The sequence below is a fragment of the Ursus maritimus genome, unplaced genomic scaffold (genome assembly GCF_017311325.1).
Source record: "Ursus maritimus isolate PB19 unplaced genomic scaffold, ASM1731132v1 scaffold_24, whole genome shotgun sequence".
Lineage (NCBI taxonomy): Eukaryota > Metazoa > Chordata > Mammalia > Carnivora > Ursidae > Ursus > Ursus maritimus.
In genome coordinates this window covers 44,530,377-44,551,027 of record NW_024424897.1, presented here as the reverse complement: position 1 = coordinate 44,551,027, position 20,651 = coordinate 44,530,377, and the positions used below count along the sequence as shown (strand labels likewise).

At 37.9% G+C, this 20,651-nt stretch overlaps 1 protein-coding gene and 1 non-coding gene across 3 annotated transcripts in view; one reads left to right on the top strand and one right to left on the bottom strand.

Moving 5' to 3' along the window:
- Positions 1–20,651, top strand: part of SMG6 (SMG6 nonsense mediated mRNA decay factor) — a 229,962-nt gene that overhangs the window by 153,851 nt on the left and 55,460 nt on the right. The window lies entirely within an intron of this gene.
- On the bottom strand, positions 20,289–20,392 carry LOC121105116. The gene has a single exon (XR_005837546.1). It is a non-coding gene; the product is annotated as a U6 spliceosomal RNA (small nuclear RNA).

Genomic DNA, 20,651 nt, shown 5'->3' with positions numbered 1-20,651 from the left:
AGTGTATGTGCATTACAAATCTTCCAATCTGTAGTTTATCTTTTAAATTAATTTATAGTGTTTTCATTTGTATAGAAATTCTTTTTCTGACAAATTTATCAATTAGTTCCTTTATGCTTTATATCTTATTTAAGATATTCTTTCTAGATTGCATATAATATTGGCCATATGTTGGAGCTGGGTAGTGGTAGTCAGATTTACTTGTTGTACTAGTCTTTACTTTTGTGTATGTTTGAAATATTCCAAAATTTAAAAATTTAAAATAAGTCCACTGGAATACATTTAATAGCAAATATGCTTTAAGTTTTTTTGTATAGAAAAATCAGTTGCCCTAATAATAGGCTTATAATTTGGTGGGGTAAAGGGTTACTTTCATCTCTATATAAGATTTGTCATTTGATTTATTTTTTAAACCACTTTTTTGTTAGGTTAAACTGTCAACAAGAAGAATTACAGTTCTACCTGTGGGGGGGGAGGTGGGAGGAGAAAGAGAGCCTTATCTACCCTGAGGTCACAAGGAATATATACCTACATTTTTTTTCTTCTTAAAGTTTTATTTTACTTTATACATTTACATCTTTGATCTGTCTAGAATTTATTTTTGTAAATCAGGTTTCCCTGTTTGTGGGTCAGTTTCATGGTTCTCTGTTCTGTTTCATTAATTCATTGAGCCAATTAGTACCACCATTATGGTTTATAAGTCTTTAAAAACTAGGAGGGCAAGTCTCCACCTTTTTCTTGTTTTATACAGATATCTTGACTCTTCTCATCCTTCTTCCAGACGAGATCGACTTTTCAAATTCCACCAGAACGTCTGTAGGGATTTTGTTTGTAATTGAACTGCATTCAAATATTAATTTGGGGAGAATTGCCATATTTACAATATTAAGTCTTTCCATCCATGAACATGATATACTATTAATTTAATTCAGGTCTTCTTTTATCCCCTTTTAGGATATTTTATAATCTTTTCCATAAAAATACTTACACAGCTGGGGCACCTGGGTGGCTCAGTCGGTGGAGCATCCAACTCTTGATTTTGGCTCAGGTCATGATCTCAGAGTCATGCGATCAAGCCCCACATTCAGCTCTGTGCTGAGCGCAAAGTCTGCTTGAGATTCTCCCTCTCCCTCTACCCCTCCCCCCTCCACACTCACATACTTTCTCTCTCAAATAAATAAAATTTTTTAAAAAACAGTTGCACAGCTTTTGTTATATTTTCCAGTTGACTATAAATGGTATAAATATGAGTGCTGTTTTTTCTGTTGATCTTATGTGTTCTGATAATAGTTGCCATAATAAGAGAAATCTTGGTTTCTGACCTTAATAGCAATGCTTCTAAAGTTGTGTCATTAAATCTGCTATTTGCCATAGATTCTGATAAATATCCTTTATCAGGTTAAGGATGTTCCCTTCTGTTCCTGGTCTGCTAAAGTTATTTTTGTTTTAAAGATTTTATTTATTTATTTGACAGAGAGAGAGAGCACAAGTAGGGGGAGCCCCAAGCAGTGTGAGAGGGAGAGGGAGAAGCAGGCTTCCCACAGAGCCTGACGCGTGGCTCAATCCCAGGACCCTGGGATCATGACCTGAGCTGAAGGCAGACGCTTAACAACTGAGCCACCCAGGCACTCCTGAAGTTATTTTTAATCATAAATGAATGAGGGTTAAATTTTATTAAATATTTTTTCTTCATCTGGTGATGGTCATGTGGTCTTCCTTTTTTGACCTATTAATATGGGGAGGGGGGGCGCCTGGGTGACTTGGTCAGTTGAGTGTTTGACTCTTGGTTTCGGCTCAGGTAATGATCTGGGGGGGTTGTGGGATCAAGCCCCACATCAGGCTCCACGCTCAAGAGAGTCTGTTTGTTCCTCTCTCTCTGCTCCTCCCCCTGCCTCCACTTCCACACTTGCTCTCTGTCTCAAATTAAAAAAAAAAAAAAAACTTTTAAAAATGGGGATATACATTAATAAATTTCTAATGTAGAATTATCATTTCCTTCCTAAAGTAGCTCAGTGTGTTCTTAAAGTTACTCTCCCATCCCCAAAAAGAACATATTCATGACCATACTTTTTTCATGGGAGATACATCTTATTTTTCATTTATTTTCTTAAGTGTTTTTATTCTGCCTGCCTGCCATTTATTCTTTCTGTAAATATTATCTGAGCAAAAGCTGTGTGTTTTATGCCATTCATTGTACTAAGGGAATATAAGAGAGGAAACCTGAATCAAATATGAGTATGCTGCACTAAAAGTAAAACCTTACCTTAGTGAGGATTTATGGGAAATCAGTTTTTAAAGTATTAAAAAATACAGAATTGGAAATACAGAGGACTAATCTGGTGGCAATGTTTAGGTGGGGAGGAAAAGTACAAGCAAGAGGCCAGTTAGTCGTGTAATGTCTAAGGTTATACTAATGACAGTCTAGTTCAGACTAGCATCCATAGTAACCAAAGGGAAAGGGGTGGATGTGAGGGTCCCATTACAGTACGATTTGGTTATTTGTTTAGATATAACTAGGAGGAAGAGAGAACGGAATATTTTTACAAAATTTCAACGTTAAATAACTAAAAAGTTTGAGCTACTGTTGATTAAAATGGGGAAGTTGGAAAAGGAAGCCTTTGGGGATACATGTTTGAGGTTGGACACTCCTAAGGAGATGATGACCACCTCTGGACAGCCTCCAGGATATTATCATATGCAGCTGAGTGAATGCTTTTTGGTGATGTCAGTGTGATGAAAATGACAAATCCCTCTAAGAGGCAGTGTGATGTAGAGGTGGAAAGAATACAAAATTCAAAATCAAAAGTTTGCATCCCAACTCCATTTATAAAACTATGGACCTTAATTTTTACACCTAAAAAAAAAAAAAAGGAATACTACAACCACCACCCGTCAATTGTTTTGAATATTAAATGAAATGGCACTTGTGAAATAATATTGTAAACTTTCAAATTTATAATATTAAGCGGCTCTTAGGTGAGTAGGTAGAACCCTGGTGTACTGAAATGAGGGATAAGGCAGCTAGCGGCAGCACCTAGGGCGGTGCTCCTGGAGACAGGATCAGCTAGTCTTTAATGCAGTTCTAGAGCAGCTGTCCAATAGAACTTTGCAGTGATGGAAATACTCTACTCTGCGTTGTCCAGTATGGTAGCCATCAGCCACATGTAGCTATTGAGCGCTTGAAATGTGGCTGGTGAAACCTAAGGAAATGACTTAAAACATTTTCTTAATTGTTGTAAAATATACATAACATACAATTTACCATTGTAACCATTTTTAAATGTACAATTTAGTGACATTAAGTACATTTACAATGTTGTACAATCACCACTATCCATTTCCAGAACTTTTTCATCATTCCAAACAGAAACTCTATATCCATTAAACAAAAACCCCATCCTCCCCTCTCCCCAGCCTCTGGTAACGCCTAGTCTACTTTCTGTCTCTGTGCATTTGCCTCTTGAAAGTACCTCATACAAGTGGAATCATACAATATTCATCCTTCTGTGTCTTGCATATTTCACTTAGCATAATGTTTTCAGGGCTCATCCATGTGTCATAATTTAGCTCCCTTTTGTGACTGAGTAATAATCAAATACACCACATCTTGTTTCTTCATTTATCTGTTGATGGACACTTGGGTTGCTTTTACGTTTTGGCTGCTGTGAATAGTGCTATGAATATTATGGCGTACAAGTGGCATACATAGTGATGTGTCCAGTATCTGTTTGAGTGCCTACTTTCAGTTTTTGGGGGCATATGCCTAAGAGTAGAATTGCTGAATCATATGGTAATTCTATGTTTAAATTTTTGAGGAACCACCAAACTATTTTCCACAGCAGCTGCATCATTTTACATTTCCACCAGCAGTGCACCGGGCTTCCAGTTTCTCTACATCCTCCCCAAAAAAGTATTTTCTGCTTTTCTTCATAATGTCATCCTAATGGGTGTGAAGTGATATCTCATTGTAGTTTGGGTTTGCATTTCCCTAGTGACTAATGATGTTGAACATCTTTTTACATGTTTATGCCATTTGCCTATTTGGAGAAAAGTCTTTTCTAGTCATTTGCCTATTTTTGAATCAGGTTATTTGGGGGGGTTTTTGTTGTTTAGTTGTAGGAGTTTTTTTTTTTTTTTTTTAAGATTTTATTTATTTATTTGACAGAGATAGAGACAGCCAGCGAGAGAGGGAACACAAGCAGGGGGAGTGGGAGAGGAAGAAGCAGGCTCATAGCGGAGGAGCCTGATGTGGGGCTCGATCCCATAACACCGGGATCACGCCCTGAGCCGAAGGCAGACGCTTAACCACTGTGCCACCCAGGCGCCCCAGTTGTAGGAGTTTTTTTTATATATTTTGAGCATCAATCCCTTAACACACACATAGTTTACAAATATTTTCTCCCATTCAGTGGGTTATCTTTTCACTATCTGTCGATAGTGTCCTTTGATATGCAAATGTTTTGATTTTGGTAAGTACATTTTAATTTTTTATTTTTTTTTAAATAAAATCTTTTACTTTTTTATTGACATATAGTTGACACACAATTTTACATTAGTTTCAGGTGTACAACATAGTGATTCAGCAGCTCTATATGCCGTGCTCATCACAAGTTTAGCTAGCACCTGTCACCATACAGTACTATTACGGTACCATTGACTGTATTCCCCATATTGTACCTTTCATCCCCGTGACTTATTTATTCCATAACTGGAAAGAAGCCTGTACCTTCCATTCCCTTTCACCCCCTTTTAGCCCATCTCCCAACCCCTTGCCTCTGGCAACCACCAGTTTGTTCTCTGTATTTATGAGTCTGTTTCTGCTTCTTTATTTTTTTTGTTTGCTTTGTTTTTTAGATTCCACATGTAAGTGAAATCATATGGCATTTGTCTTTCTCTGTCTGGCTTATTTCACTTAGCATAATACCTTCTGTCCATCCACGTTGTGTCATATGGCAAGATCTCCTTTTTAATGGCTGAGTAATATTCCATTGTATATGTATACCATATCTTCTTTATCCATTCATTTGTCCATGGACACTTAGATTGCTTCCATATTTTGGCTATTGTAAATAATGCTGAAATAAACATAGGGGTGCGTATGTCTTTTCAAATTAGTGTTTTTATTTTCTTTGGGTAAATGCCCAGTCGTAGACTTACTGGATCATATGATATTTCTATTTTTACTTTTTTGAGGAACCTCCACACTGTTTTCCACAGTGGCTGCACCAATTTACATTCCTACCAACAGTGCCTGAGGGTTCCTTTTTCTCCACATCCTCGTCAGCACTTGTTATTTCTTATCTTTTTGATACTTGCCATTCTGACAGGTGTAGGGTGATATCTCATTGTGGTTTTGATCGGCGTTTTCCTGATGATTAGTGATGTTGAGCATCTTTTCATGTGTGTGTTTGCTATCTGTATGTCTTCTTTGGAAAATGTCTATTCAGGTCCTCTGTTCATTTTTTAATCAGATTATTTGGGGTTTTTGGTGTTGAGTTGTGTACGTTCTTTATATGTTTTGGATATTAACCCCTTTTAGGATATATCATTTGCAGGTATCTTCTGCCATTGAGTAGATTGCCTTTTCATTTTGCTGATGGTTTTCTTCACTGTGCAAAAGCTTTTTATTTTGGTGTAGTCCCAGTAGTTTATTTTTGCTTTTGTTTCCCTTGTCTGAAGAGGATAAATCCATTTTATTTTAACTTTTATTTTGTTGTCTATGCTTTTGGTGTTAGATCCAAGAAATCGTTGCCAAATCCAGTGTCATGAAGATTTCCCCCTGTACTTTCTTTTAAGAATATTCTGGTTTTAGCTGTTACATTTACGTCTTTGATCCATTTTGAGTTCATTTCTAATATGATATTAAGGTAAGGGTCCAACTTCATTCTTTTGCATAGAAATATACAGCTTCACCAGCACATTTGTTGACAGCTGTTCTTTCCCCATTGAATGGTCTTGGCACCTTTGTCAAAAATCAATTGACCATATAATGAAAGTTTATTTCTGGGTTCTCTGTTATGTTCTACTAGTCTGTATGTCCTTATGACAGTACCACACTGGTTTTTTTTTTTTCTCAATAAAATTTGGTTTTATTTCATAAATTAAAACACAATACATAACTACCAACAGAGCTCTGGAATTACCATACTACCCATTTTCTCTCTATGTAGGACAAGGAGGTCCACACCCACGACCATATAGTTTATTGTTCAAACTGGGACACCCTTGCTATTGAAGGGAGGCCATATTAATAATTATGCTGGAACTGTGGATATATACCAGAACTGTCACAGTTAAGTGAGACATATGGGTCACCCTGTATGTCTCTTTGAAGTCACACTGTTTTGATTACTATAGTTTTATAGTATGTTTTGAAATTTAAGAAATGTGAGTCCTCTAATTTTTATTCTTCTTTTTCAAAATTGTTTTAGTTATTTGGAGTCCCTTGAAATTCCATATGAATTTTAGTATCTCTTTTTCCTGTTTCTGCAAAAAATGCCATTGGGATTTTGATGGGGATTGCATTAAATCTGTAGATCACTTTGGGTTCTCTTGTCATCATAACAATATTAAGTCTTCCAATCCATGAACATGGGATGGTATTTATTGAAACTGAATTTTTAATTACATTTAATTTTAGGTAATTTAAGTTTATACAGCCACATGTGGCTAATGGCTACCATATCAGATAGCATAGCTCTAGAGAATCATCCTCAGATTTATTTTTCTTTCTAAAATATTGAACTACAGTAATATCTACGGAGACTTCATAGCACCTGAATCATCACTGGTCTCAGGATAACTGCACCATATGGAAAGCATGGTTAGAGAGACCTGCATACGGAATAGTTTAGGTTCCTCCCGGTGATCTCTGTCTCCGTCTCTGTTGTCCTTTTGGAAACGCCTACCTTCCTCTGGAACCAAAGAGAACCTATTGCTTTCAAAAAATTAGAAAACCAAACTCCGCCTCTGGCAGAAATGGAATTTCTTCTGCTTTTTACTATTTCCATATAAGCAGAAACCGTGGTACCCTAAATGGGGTACATATTTTAAAAGAAATTTCCTCTCTAAATGAAGATGTCGATTATATTAAAGTACTTATGCTTTATTCATCACTTTGTTCTTATGGGAAAAACAACACAAATGCCTTTACGCATTGTTGTACATCCAGTTCCATTTTTGAACAATAGACAGTTTAGGTTGTCAAACTAGGAAACCCCTTATCCTCTCCGTTTCTTTTTCCTGCCAGGTAAGAAGTAATGATAAGATACAAAAGAGGTGGGTCCTTAGTATTCTTCACAACAGTCTCCCTGCCACCCTGCTCCCTGGCATCTCTCTAAAGACTCCCTAGGGAGTTCTGCAGATCTTCTTGGAGTAAACAGGAAAACTCAATAAATAAAATAGGAGTCTTAAAACCAAAAGGCTGTCAGACACAGTTCTCTAGGAAGAAGATGCCTTTGGCCTTGGACAGTCAGGAACAGTAAGTTTGTGGTGTTTTGTATAAGCATTCTGTTATGACTCTCCGGAGTAGTCCTTCATTCAACTCTTAGACCAAAAATGGAGCTTGTATGTCCTGGCCTGCCTATAATCAGTCTGCATCAGCTTCTCCTGAAAAGAGGCCGGAACATCCCTGTGTATTCAGAATTAGATTAGCTCACCAGCTACCCAGTTCTCTAAAAATGATTTTTCCACCTTAGTGCCCTATAGTCTACACCCCACCCTCATTCTTACCCCTCTCCTTGTACAGAGGTAAGTTCTTTATTACAGCGTCTGGGTTTTCCCACATTGGAATTGACCTATCACCACTCTCCCAAAATGCCCGTACTAACCACTTGGGTGTTCTGGTATCAGAACTTAGAAGTGTCCCAACTGTCCCACCCAGCCTCCTTAGCTGTCTTCTCTCTCTCCTGGATTGTTATGCTGGAATGATATTCCTCTTGGATTTCAGTGTGTGCAGTCTTATTTGGGTGGAGCCTTGAGCTGTTCACAGGAGTGCTGGTAATGTCTGGCCTTCAGTGCTGCCAAAGGCAAAAAGCTGGCCTTGTCTCAGTTTAAAGCACATAGTTGGATGGCTGGGCCAGTGTTAGATGGAGGGTGGAGTGAGCAAATACCACTCTCTTCCTACTGTGTTTTCAGGAAATGATTATAAAGCAGCTATAAGTGCGAATGAAGTCAAAAGAATGGATTGGCATCCCCCCCCAGAAAAAAAACAGATGAACACACGCACACACTCCTACACTCCTTCTTTAAGTTCCATCCCAGATCCTTATTGTTCTGCTGGACTTAACTTTGCTACTATTTCAGAGCAAAAAAATCTTTGTTAAACTGTCTCCATTCTCTTCCCTGGAAGAGAACTCAGCCATAGTCTGCTGAACGAGAGCTGAACTTCCCTTTAAGCAAACTGTGGGTTCTACTTCCCTGTCCTATCCTTTCCCCAGAGGAGTGTGGGCAGAAGCATATAGATGGGAGGAATAACCAATGCCAAGATTTAATCTCTCTGTTAGGCAGTGGGGTTTTCAGAACTGGTAATAAAATTGTTTGCAGAGACAGATGTCAGTAAGAGGAATCTCTGTCCCATCAACACACTTCCATTCCCTCCTTCCAGCTGCCTCTTTCCCTTTCACCTGGTACCTTTGTGGGGTTTCAGCCATATGGCTCTTAATGAATCTTGTCTGGAGTGTCTGAAAGTGGCTGATTGTGCTGTGCAGAGCACAGTACCCCTGGGTCTGCCTCTCCCCCTGTCAGCAGCTGTTTGCCACTGACCAAGGTGGCGACTGAGCCTGTGTGTGTGGCCGAAGTCAGTGATGAGACTCCCACCCAGGCCTGGGGAAGCCCTCAGCCAGTGTGGTTCCTGTGGCAGCAGCCAAATACGCCAGAGCTCCTCATACCTTCAGGGCTGTGGTGTAACAGCCAGCTTTATGCGGTGGCATTGTTTAGTGTTGGTTGACTTGACTTCTCTGTCCCCACCCTCTGTGTTTAAGGGAATCTGGCCATGGCTCAGTAGAAAAGAAGCTGGCATTTGCAGAGTGGCTTCCTGCTGCCTCTCTTGTAGTAGGAGCCAGGACCACCTTCCATCTCTGCCTCCCTACCCATGTGGCAATGGCAAGGGGCCCCTCTGTGTTCAGCCTCCCGTTGTGGGGTTTCAAGTTGCCTAAGATCAGGACACGGCTATCTGCCAGGTTATCTGCCCAGATAAACATTTATTGTTTACAGGGACGTGTTTCAGCTGCTCTGGCTGATCCCACTGGTGAGATCTTCTAGTTTCTTGCGGTTTTTAAGCCAGTATGTGGGGCTGACATCCAGACACAGAACTAACTGCTGGAGCTGCCGAGACTCTAAGTGACCAGCCACTTCTAGCTTAGCTTAGCCACTGCCTCCTCTCTATCCGGTGCTAGAACCAAATTTACCTCCCAATTCCCAGTCCTGCCTCCAGAGTATTAAAACTGCCTCTGCATTTTGAACATTTCTGGCCTTTCAAATTTGGGGGTTTATATAGGACCCAGTGCTGTGACACAAGCAGCCAAAGATTTTCGCTTAGGCGGCAAAACCGGCGCTCTGAAGTCACTTGCGTGTTTTCCTTAGTAGCTAGTGAGGCAACTGTTTAGGGAAGGCGACAGGGATAAAGAGATTTTCTTTAACCCAAACAGCCATGTGCACTGCATCCAAAGGTACATTGTCTTTTTATTTTTTAGTGATATAACTGACTTCCAACCTTTTATTGTACTATAAAGTTGAAAGAATTTTACAATGAACTCACTTACCCTTAGCATCTAGATTCTGTCATTCCCATTTTAGTATACTTGCTTTATCATGTACCTATACATCTCTCCGTCCATCATCAATTTCCTTTTTTTTTTTTCAACTTTTTTTAAGTAATCTTTACACCCATCATGGGTCTTGAACTCACAGTCCTGAGATCAAGAGTTGCATGCTCTACTGACCAAGCCAACCTGGCACCCTTTTCATCAATTTCTTTTTGATTTATGTCATCAGTACATTTTCTCTAAATCCTTAAGCATGCTATGTATTATTAGCTAGAGTTCAGTATTTGTTTATGGCTTTTTCTTTTGTAAATTTCTTTAAAATTTACATTAGATGAAATGGACAAATACTAAGCGCACCTTGGCTAGGTTCTGACAAATGCATGTAACCCTAAACCTATCAAAATATAGAATCTTCTTATCCTAATCCCTTATGTCCACCTAAATCCCCAGAGGCAGCCTCTATTCTAATGTTTTCCACCATAGCTTAGATTTGCCTTTTTTAGTCATGTAAATGGAATCATATGGCATATACTCTTTTTAGAAAAGCTTCTTTGGTTTAATATACAGTTTTTGAGATTCTTCCATGTTTTTACATTTATTGGTAGTTTGTTTCTATTGCTGAGTAGCATTCCATTTTTTGAATATGAGATAGTTGAGCCATTCTCTGATGGATTGATAGACATCTAGCCTTTTTCCACTTTGGGGCTATTATGAATGAAGTTTCTTTTTTTTTCCCCCCACAAGATTGATTGATTGATTGATTGATTTGACAAAAAGACAGACAGCCAGCAAGAGAGGGAACACAAGCAAGGGGAGTGGGAGAGGAAGAAGCAGGCTCTCCACTGAGCAGGGAGCCTGATGCAGGGCTCGATCCCAGGACCCTGATCACGCCCTGAGCCGAAGGCAGACGCTTAACGACTGAGCCACCCAGGCGCCCCTGAATGAAGTTTCTATGAATAGTTCTACACAAATCTTTTGGTGGACATGTGTTTTCTCTTGGGTAAATGCCTAGGATTGGAGTTGCTGAGTCATAGGGTAGATGTATGGGGCTTTTTTATTGGAGACTCCAAGACCTTTTTCCAAAGGCGATTGCACCGTATTACACTCCCAACAATGTGTAAGAGTTCCCGTGGGTCTACATCCTCATGGTAGTTGCAGGGGCTGGGGAGTTGCCAGTATATCATTTTGACTTTAATTTGCATTTCCCTGATAACTAATATAGAAGTTGTCTGTTTTTTCATCCCCTTACTGGCCACTTGTATATCTCTTTGAAGGGTCTGTTCATATATTTTCGCCCATTTTCTTTAATTGAGCTGTTTTATTGTTACTGAGTTAAAAGATATCTTTATGTATTCTGGATACAAGTACTTTGTCAGATATAGGTTTTGCGAATATTTTCACTCAGTTCATGGCTTGCCTATTTATTTTCTTAACATTGTCTTAGTGAACAGAAATATTTCATTTTAATAAAGTCTAGTTTATCCTGTCTTTTTTTTTATGGCTCTTACTTTAAGAGAGCGAAAAGACCCAAGTCACATACTCTCTCTCCTGACACTTTCACCTCCCCAGTAGTTTCTCTTATTATTAACATCTTGCATTAGTACGGCACATCTGTTACAAATGATGAGTGGGTATTGATACGTTATTATTATTAACTAAAGTGCATAGTTTACGTCAGCGTTCATTCTTTGTGTTTTTTCAGTTCTGTGGGTTTTGACAAATGTATAATGACATGTATCCACCATTACAATATCAGTACAGAATAGTTTCACTGCCCTAAATACCCTGTGCTCCACCTATTCATCCCTCCATCATCTCTATAACCTGGTAACCGCTGATCTTACTACCATCTCTGTAGTTTTGCCTTTTCAAGAATGCTGTATAGTTGGAATCATATAGTATGTAGTCTCTTCGGATTGGTTCTTTCACTGAGCCATATGCACTTAACGTTATTTTTGTGGCTTGATAGCTCACTTCTTTTTTTTTTTTTTAAGATTTTATTTATTCATTTGAGAGACACAGAGAGAGATAGAGAGCACAAGCAGAGGAGAGAGGCAGAGGGAGAAGCAGACTCCCTGCTGAGCTGGGAGCCTGATGTGGGGCTTAATCCCAGGACCTGGAGATCATGATCTGAGCCAAAGGCAGACGCTTAACCATCTGAGCCACCCAGCTGCCCCAGCTTATGTATTTTTATTCCTGAATAATATTCCAGTGTATGGATGTACCATAGTTTGTTTATCCATTAACCTATTGAAGGACATTTTGATTGCAGCCAGGTTTTGGAAATTATAAATAAAGCCACTCCAAATTATGAATAAAGCTGCTCTTTTTGTGTGCAGAATTTTATGTGAATATGTTTTCAGCTCCTTTGAGTAAATACCTAATTTTACCCAAATCTAGCAATTGCTAGATCATATGGTAAAACCATGTTTAGTTTTGTGAGAAACTGCCAGACTGCCTCCAGAATAGCTATACCATTTTGCATCCTACCTGCAGTGAATGAAAGTTCCTGTTGCTCCACATCCTTACTAGCATTTGGTGTTGTGTGGGTTTTAGATTTTAGCCATTCTGATAGCCATGTAATGGTATATTGTGTTTGTTTCAATTTGCAGTTTCTTAATGGCTTATGATATTGAGCATCTTTTCATGTGCTTGTTTGCCAATCTGTATATCTAGTTCAGTGATGTGTCTTTTCAGATCTTTTGCCCATTTAATTGGGTTGATTGTTTTCCCATTATTAAGTTTTAAGGGTCACTGATGAATTTTATTTTTCTATCTTTTTTAATAGAAGAAGTCATCCTTTTTTAAAAAAAAATATTTTTTTAATTTATTTGTCAGAGAGACAGCACAAGCAGGGGGAGGGGCGGAGGGAGAAGCAGGCTCCCCGCTGAGCAAGGAGCCCAATATGGGATTCGATCCCTGAGCTGAAGGCACATGCTTAGTCCAGTGAGCCACCCAGGTGTCCCACTGATGGATTTTTAAATGTTAAAACAACCTTGCCTTAAGAGAAACAAAAGATAAAATGAACTTATGGGACTTCATCAAGATAAAAAGCTTCTGCACAGCCAAGGAAACAGTCAAAAAAACTAAGAGGCAGCCCACGGAATGGGAGAATATATTTGCAAATGACACTACAGATAAAAGACTGGTATCCAAGATCTACAAAGAACTTCTCAAACTCAATACACGAGAAACAAATAAACAAATCAAAAAATGGGCAGAAGATATGAACAGACACTTTTCCAATGAAGACATACAAATGGCTAACAGACACATGAAAAAATGTTCAAAATCATTAGCCATCAGGGAAATTCAAATCAAAACCACACTGAGATACCACCTTACGCCAGTTAGAATGGCAAAAATAGACAAGGCAAGAAACAACAATTGTTGGAGAGGATGTGGAGAAAGGGGATCCCTCCTACATTGTTGGTGGGAATGCAAGTTGGTACAACCACTTAAAAAACAGTGTGGAGGTCCCTCAAAAAGTTAAAAATAGAGCTACCCTATGACCCAGCCATTGCACTACTGGGTATTTACCCCAAAGATACAGACGTAGTGAAGAGAAGGGCCATATGCACCCCAATGTTCATAGCAGCAATGTCCACAATAGCTAAATCGTGGAAGGAGCCGAGATGCCCTTCAACAGATGACTGGATTAAGAAGTTGTGGTCCATATATACAATGGAATATTACTCAGCTATCAGAAAGAACGAATTCTCAACATTTGCTACAACATGGATGGCACTGGAGGAGATAAGAGGGGAGGGGAGTGGGGGAATGGGATAGACCAGTGATGGGTAGTAAGGAGGGCACATATTGCATGGTGCACTGGGTGTTATACGCAACTAATGAATCATCAAACTTTACATCGGAAACCGGGGATGTACTGTATGGTGACTAACATAATAAAAAATCATTAAAAAAAAAACAACAACACAACCTTGCCTTACTTGAGTAAACCTTTTTCTCTATACTGGATTTGCCAATATTTTGGTAAGGATCTTTGTGTCAGTGTTCATGAGAGAGATTTATAATTTTGCTGTTGTCATATCTTGTCAGGTTTTGGCATTAGAGTTATGCTGACCTCATTAAATGACTTAGAAGTGTAACTTCCTGCTCCTCCATTTTCTGAAAGAGTTTATGTAATATTGGTGTTAATTCTTCCTTAAATGTTTGATAGAATTTACTGGTAAGGGGCGCCTGGGTGGCTCAGTCGTTAAGCGTCTGCCTTAGGCTCAGGTCATGATGGGATCGAGCCCCGCATCAGGAAGCCTGCTTCTCCCTCTCCCACTCCCCCTGCTGGTGTTCCCTCTCTCACTGTCTCTCTCTCTCTGTCAAATAAATAATAAATAAAATCTTAAAAAAAAAAGAATTTACTGGTAAAACCTCCCTGGCCTAGAGTTCCTGTGGGAAGCTTTTTGATAATGAATTCCATTTATTTAATGTATATAATTATTCATATTTTCTGTTTTATCTTGTATCAGTTTGGATACGTTTAGGTTTCAAGGAATTTGTCCATTTCATCTATGTTGTCAAACTTGTTGATATAAAATGGTTCATAATAATTCCTTGCTGTTATTTTGATATCTGCAGGATCTGTAGTAATGTATAGGTTATTTAGAAGTGTGTTATTTCATTTCCAAATATTTGGGGGTTTCCTGGGTATCTCATTGTTATCGATTCCTAATTTAATTCCATTGTGATCAGAGAGCGTTATTCAGTCCTTGTTAATCTATTGAGACTTGTTTTATGGAGCAGTACATTTCTGTCTTGAAGAACATACTATGTGTATATGAAAAGAATGTATTCCGTGGTTCCTAGGTGTAGTGATTTATAAATATCAGTTAGATCGGTGTGGTTGATAGTGTTCAGATCCTCTGTTTCTTTTTTTCTTTTCTTTTTTTTTTTTTTTTTTTTAATTTGAGAGAGAGAGCACGAACATGAGCAGGGGGGAGGGGCAGAGGGAGAAGCAGGCTCCCCACTGAGCAGGGAGCCCAACGCGGGACTCAATCTCAGGATCCTGGGATCATGACCTGAGCTGAAGGCAGATGCCTAACTGATAGAGCCACCCAGGTGCCCCTGGATCCTCTCTGTCTTTACTAATATTTTATCTAGGTGCTCTATTAATTTCTGAAAGAGGAGTGTTAACATCTCCAAATATGACTGTGGATTTTTTTTCTTTAATTCTGTTCATTTTTGCTTCCTGTATTTTGGTGCTCTGCTATTAGGCACATACACAATTAAGATAGTTTTGTCTTCCTGATTAATTGACTGTTTTATCATTGTGAAATGTCCTTCTTTTATCTCTGGTAATACTTTGCTTTGAAATCTATTTTTTCTGATATTAATATAGCCACTACAGCCTTCTTATGTTTACTATTTGCATGGTATATCTTTTCCCATCCATGTGCTTTTAACCAGTCTGTGTTTTTATTCATAAAATGTGTCTTTAATGTGTCTTTTATTGACAACGTATAATTGGGTCTTACTTTTTAATCCACACTGACAATCTCTTCTTTTTAATTGGGGTAATTTAGTTTATTAATATTTGATGTAATTATTCTTGTGGTCGAGTTTAGACTTACAGTTTTGTTTGTCCCTTCTGATTTTTGTTCCTTTTTGTACCTTTTGTACCTCCTTTTCTGACTTCTTTTAGATTATTTGAATTTTTTTTAGAATTCCCTTTTAGGGGTACCTGGGTGGCATCTGCCTTCAGCTCAGGTCATGATCCCAGGGTTCTGGGATCGAGCCCCGCATCAGGCTCCCTGCTCAGAGGGGAGCCTGCTTCTCCATCTGCACCTCCCCTTGCTTGTGCACTTGCTCACACTGTCTCTCCACTCTCTCTCAAATAAATAAAATCTTAAAAAAAAAAAAAAAGAATTCCATTTTAACTTACTTGTTGGCTTTTAGTTATATCTGTTTACAATTTTTTTAGTTTTGGCTCTGTAGATTGTAGCAGACATCCTTAACTTTTCAGTCTAATTATAGTTACTATCGTACCACTTCACATAACACATAAAAACCTTGTAACCACACAGTTTCAGTTACCAGTAGCTCTGTATTTTATTATTATGATTGCTATATAGTACATACCATAACACACATATGTATATAACATATTATATACATTATAAACCCCACATGACAATGTTATGGGGTTGTTTTGTTGTTTTTGCTTCAAAGACGTGCAAACTTTATTCCTACTAATTTAATATTAGAAAATGTTTTAAATAACACTAAAGTCTGTGGTGATAATGTTGTTTGTGTATGGTAAAATATACATAACATAAAATTTGCCATTTTATCTATTTTTTCTTTTGTTGCATGTGCTTTTGGTGTCATATGCAATAAATCATTGCCAAATCCAGTGTCATGAAGATTTTCCCCTCTTTTTTATTCTGAGCGTTTTATAGTTTTGGTTTGTATGTTTAGATCTTTGACCTATTTTGAGTTAATTTTTGTATTTGGTGTTAGAGATCTAGCTAAGTTCTTTAACATGTGAATATCCAGTTTTCCTGGCACCATTTGTAAAATATTATGATTTTTGCTTTAAGCAGATTTATATATCTATTTTATTTTTTTTATTTATTATTATTTTTAAGTAAACTCTACTCCCAACGTGGGGCTCAGATTCATGACCCCAAGATCAGTAGTCCCAAGCTTTGCTGACTGAGCCAGCCAGGCACCCCAGATCTATATATCTATTTTAATTTAGAAGATAGAAAAATTGTTGTCTCCGGCACGTGGGTGGCTCAGTCAGTTAAGCGTCTGCCTTCAGCTCAGGTCATGATCCTGGGGTCCTGGAATCAAGTCCCACATCTCTGCTCAGCAGGGAGCCTGCTTCTTCCTCTCCCCTGCTCATGTGTGCTCACACTCCTTGTGCCCTCTCTCTCTCTCTCTCAAATAAATAAATAAATAAGATCTTAAAAAAACAAAGAAAGAAAAAGAAAAATTGTTGTCTAAGCATCCAAGTGGTGTCACTTTCCTCTGGTTTGAAGAGCTTTTACTAACTTTTCTTGTGGGGCAGATCTGCTGGCAACGAATTCTCTTCGTATTCTTTTATCAGAAAGTGTCTTTATTTCACTAATTTATTTTTTTTTAAGATTTTATTTCTTAGAGAGAGAGTGAGAGTGAAAGAGCACAAGCAGGGGGAACGGCAAAGGGAGAGGGAGAAGCAGACTCCCTGCTGAGCAGGGAGCCTGATGTGGGACTCTATTCCAGGACCCTGAGATCATGACCTGAGCCAAAGGCAGACACTTGACCAACTGAGCAATCCAGGTACTCCAAAATTTCACTTATTTCTTCAAAGATGTCTGGATGTAGAAATTTTGCAATACTTGGGGCACCTGGGTGGCTCAGTCAGTTGAGCATCTGACTTCTGCTCAGGTCATGATGCTCAGGGTCCTGCGATAGAGCCCCACGTTGGGCTCCCCACACGGCGGGGAGTCTACTTGTTCCTCTGCTCCTCCCCCTGCTTATGCACGCATGTGCACGTGTCCTCTCTCTCTCTCTCTCTCTCTCTCTCTCTAAAATAAATAAATACTTTTAAAAAATTTTAAAGAAAAGTTTTCAGTACTTCAAATATGTCCATCCATTGTCTTATGACATATATGGTTTCTGGTAGGACATCAGCCCTCATTCAAATTATTGTTCTCTGTATCCAATGTGTCATTTTTCTTTGGCTGCTTTCAACATTTTCAGTAGTTTGACTATTAAGGGGCTAAGAATAATTTTCTTTGTATTTATCTTGCTTGGGGTTTACTATATTCTTGAATCTATAAATTGTCTTTCACCAAATTGGGGAACTTAGACATTATAACTGAATAATAATATTTTCTTCTCTGCTCCAAGCTCTCTCTTTTGCTTCTGGGATTCAGTTACACATATGTTCGGCCTTTTGCTATTGTCTTCCAAATCTCAAAGGCTTAATTAATTTTTTTTCTCTATGTTCTCCAGATTGGCTTATTTCCGTTGTTCTGACTACTCAAGTCTTTGTCATGTCCATTTTCTTTTAAGTCTACCCAGTGACTTTTTTATTTCAGATATTGGTGGTTTTTTTCATTCCTAGAATTTCCATTTGGTTCTTTTTCATAGTTTTTTTTCTCTACAGAGATTTCCTATCTTTTCACTGATTTCAATCATTTTCCTTTATTTCATTGAACACAATTATGATAACTTCTTTGCCAGCCTTGCTATTAATTCTGACATTCATGTCATTTCGAAGTTGGTCTCCATTTACTATATTTTCTCTTGAGAATAGGTCACATTTTCCTGTTTTTTTGTATATTGAGTAATTTTAGATTTTATCCTGGAAGTGTAAATGTCATGTGGATTTTGTTTTATTCCTCCAGAGAAGGTTGATGCTTTATTTTAGCTGGCAGTGCAATTGGTTAGACTCAAACTGCAAGTCAGACATCCATTCTGTTTGTCTGGTTTCTTGGCTTACATTAATTCGTTTATATTACATTTAATCTGTGCATGCACCATTCGAAAGTCAGCAAGAAATTTAAGCATTATGTGTATACAGAATATGGGACCTCCTCTCTGACTCTCTCCTTTATATAATAGCCTCACTTACTTTCTAGCAGCTATGATTGTCCCAAACTTTGTCCTTTATTTTTTTTACACTATTAAAGACTATGAATTTTCCCACAGAGTTTGAGTGGTCCTGTATGGGATACCTTCCCTAAATCTATAAGTTGGGAGGAGGAGGTAAAGTTAACCGTCCCAGCTCCTTCTTCTGAGTATTGGTACCCCTTTCAAATCTTGCCTGTTTTGGTTCACTGTCTAGGGCCTTAGGTATTTGTTTTTATAATTTTGCCCTGAGTTTATCATTGTTATCTGCAGGAAATGTGATCCAGTAGGAACTTACTTGGCCATATTGGAAGCAGAACTCCTGTACTGGCTAACATAGAAATTTGTATACATGTATGTTAGTATTATTTCTATCACTTAGGGTTTTGTTTGTGCCCTCTGCTTTCTGGACCCCATGACACATTCTTTTGAATATCCTTAAGGATGACAAATTTTTAGACTTTAAATCTAGTTTTGATTTTTTTTTTAATAACTGGAACAACACTTGGAGTCAAAAATAGTAAATATATTTTCCAGTGAACAATAAATAAAATGAGCATGTAGTTATTCCTTTATTGGGTCAAAAATAAAATGAGTCTTTTAAGATTTTATTTATTTATTTGAGAGAGAAAGAGTGAGAGAGAGTGGGGTGAAGGGCAGAGGGAGAAGCAGGCTCCCTGCTGAGCAGGGAGTCCGATGCGGGGCTCAATCCCAGGACCCCAGAATCATGACCCGAGCCAAAGGCAGACGCTTTTAACTGACTGAGCCACCCAGGTGCCCCATAAATGGGTCTTTGGCATAATGAGAATTAGCACTATAACTGATAAACTGATTTTGAAAATGTTTAAAAGAGGAATCCTCAGGTACTTCTGAACATTGACATTTGTGTATCTTTGTTAGGGAGTTACCTTGTCATGTCCTTTGCCCATTATTTATTGGACTATTTTCCACTTAATTTTTTTCAGTCATTTATGTTGAAAATATTTTTATACAGCTTGTCACTTCCATTATCTATGGAATTTTCTCAAATGCAAATTATTTATAATTTTCTGTAGTCAAATCTTTCCATTTTCCCTTTATGAAATTTCTTTTTATGCTTACAGAAGTCTTCCTAACCTCCAGTTAGATGACTAATCATATATTCTCATTATTTTACCTTTTGAAAAATTATTATTAAAACTTTTATCTGGAATTTATTGTGCTGAGTGATGTGGGGTATAGATATAACTGAATTTTTCAAAGTTGTTTACAAATGATCTTAGTATCATTTATCAGATAACTTATTCTGTCCTTATTTAACTAAAAGTTAAGCTCCATTATATACTAGCTATATATACACACGCTGTGCTAGGATCTGTATGTGTCGGTAGATAGACATGCATACTAGCATTTGTTTCTCGGCTGTTTTATGTTTGTATATTCTTGAAACACAACTTTACTCTTTGAGTTACTATAGCTTTGTGATGTTTTAATACTAGTGGTGTGAATTTACACACACCCTTTTATTTATATTTGGTGCACTATTCCTTTGGCTTTTCCCTCTTACATACACTTTATGCAAACTTCAGAATATTTTAAGTTTCATTAACTCCCCTTCCCCAAATCCTCATGGTATTTCTTTTATTCAGGTACAATTGACAAATAATAATATAGTAGTTTCAGGTGTGCAACATGTTTATTCAATAATATATACAAAGTGGTCATCATAATGTCTATAATGCATCCATCACTGTGTGTAGTCACATGTTTTTTTCTTGTGATGAGAACTTTTTTTTTTTAAAGTAAGCTCCATACCCAGCATGGATCCCAGCGCGGGATTTGAACACCCTGAGATCAAAATCTGAGCTGAGATCAAGAGTCAGACACTTAACCAACTGAGCCACCTGGATGCCCCAGTGATGAGAACTTTTAAGATTTATTCTCTTAGCAACTTTGAAATATACAACAAAAGACATGGAACCCTTCATGCATTTGTTTGTCATCCTCGTGCAGGTACCATGCTAATCTCTGTGTCATTCCAATTTTAGTATATGTGCTGCTGAAATGAGCGCTCCTCATGGCATCTCAATTGGAATTAAATTCACTTTAAAATTTTCTTTGAAACAAATTGACGTGGTTATAAAATTTCTTATTAGAACAAAGTATTCTCTGCATATCAGTTTCTTTAGGTCTCACGTCTCACATTTTTTCAGTAATTTTCTTGCTATAATGAATGGATTGTTTTTTCCTTTACACCTCCTAAATAGTACTTTGGAAATGCTAACTTTTTATATCCAGCCATCACATCAAACTCTCTTATTGTTTTTTTTT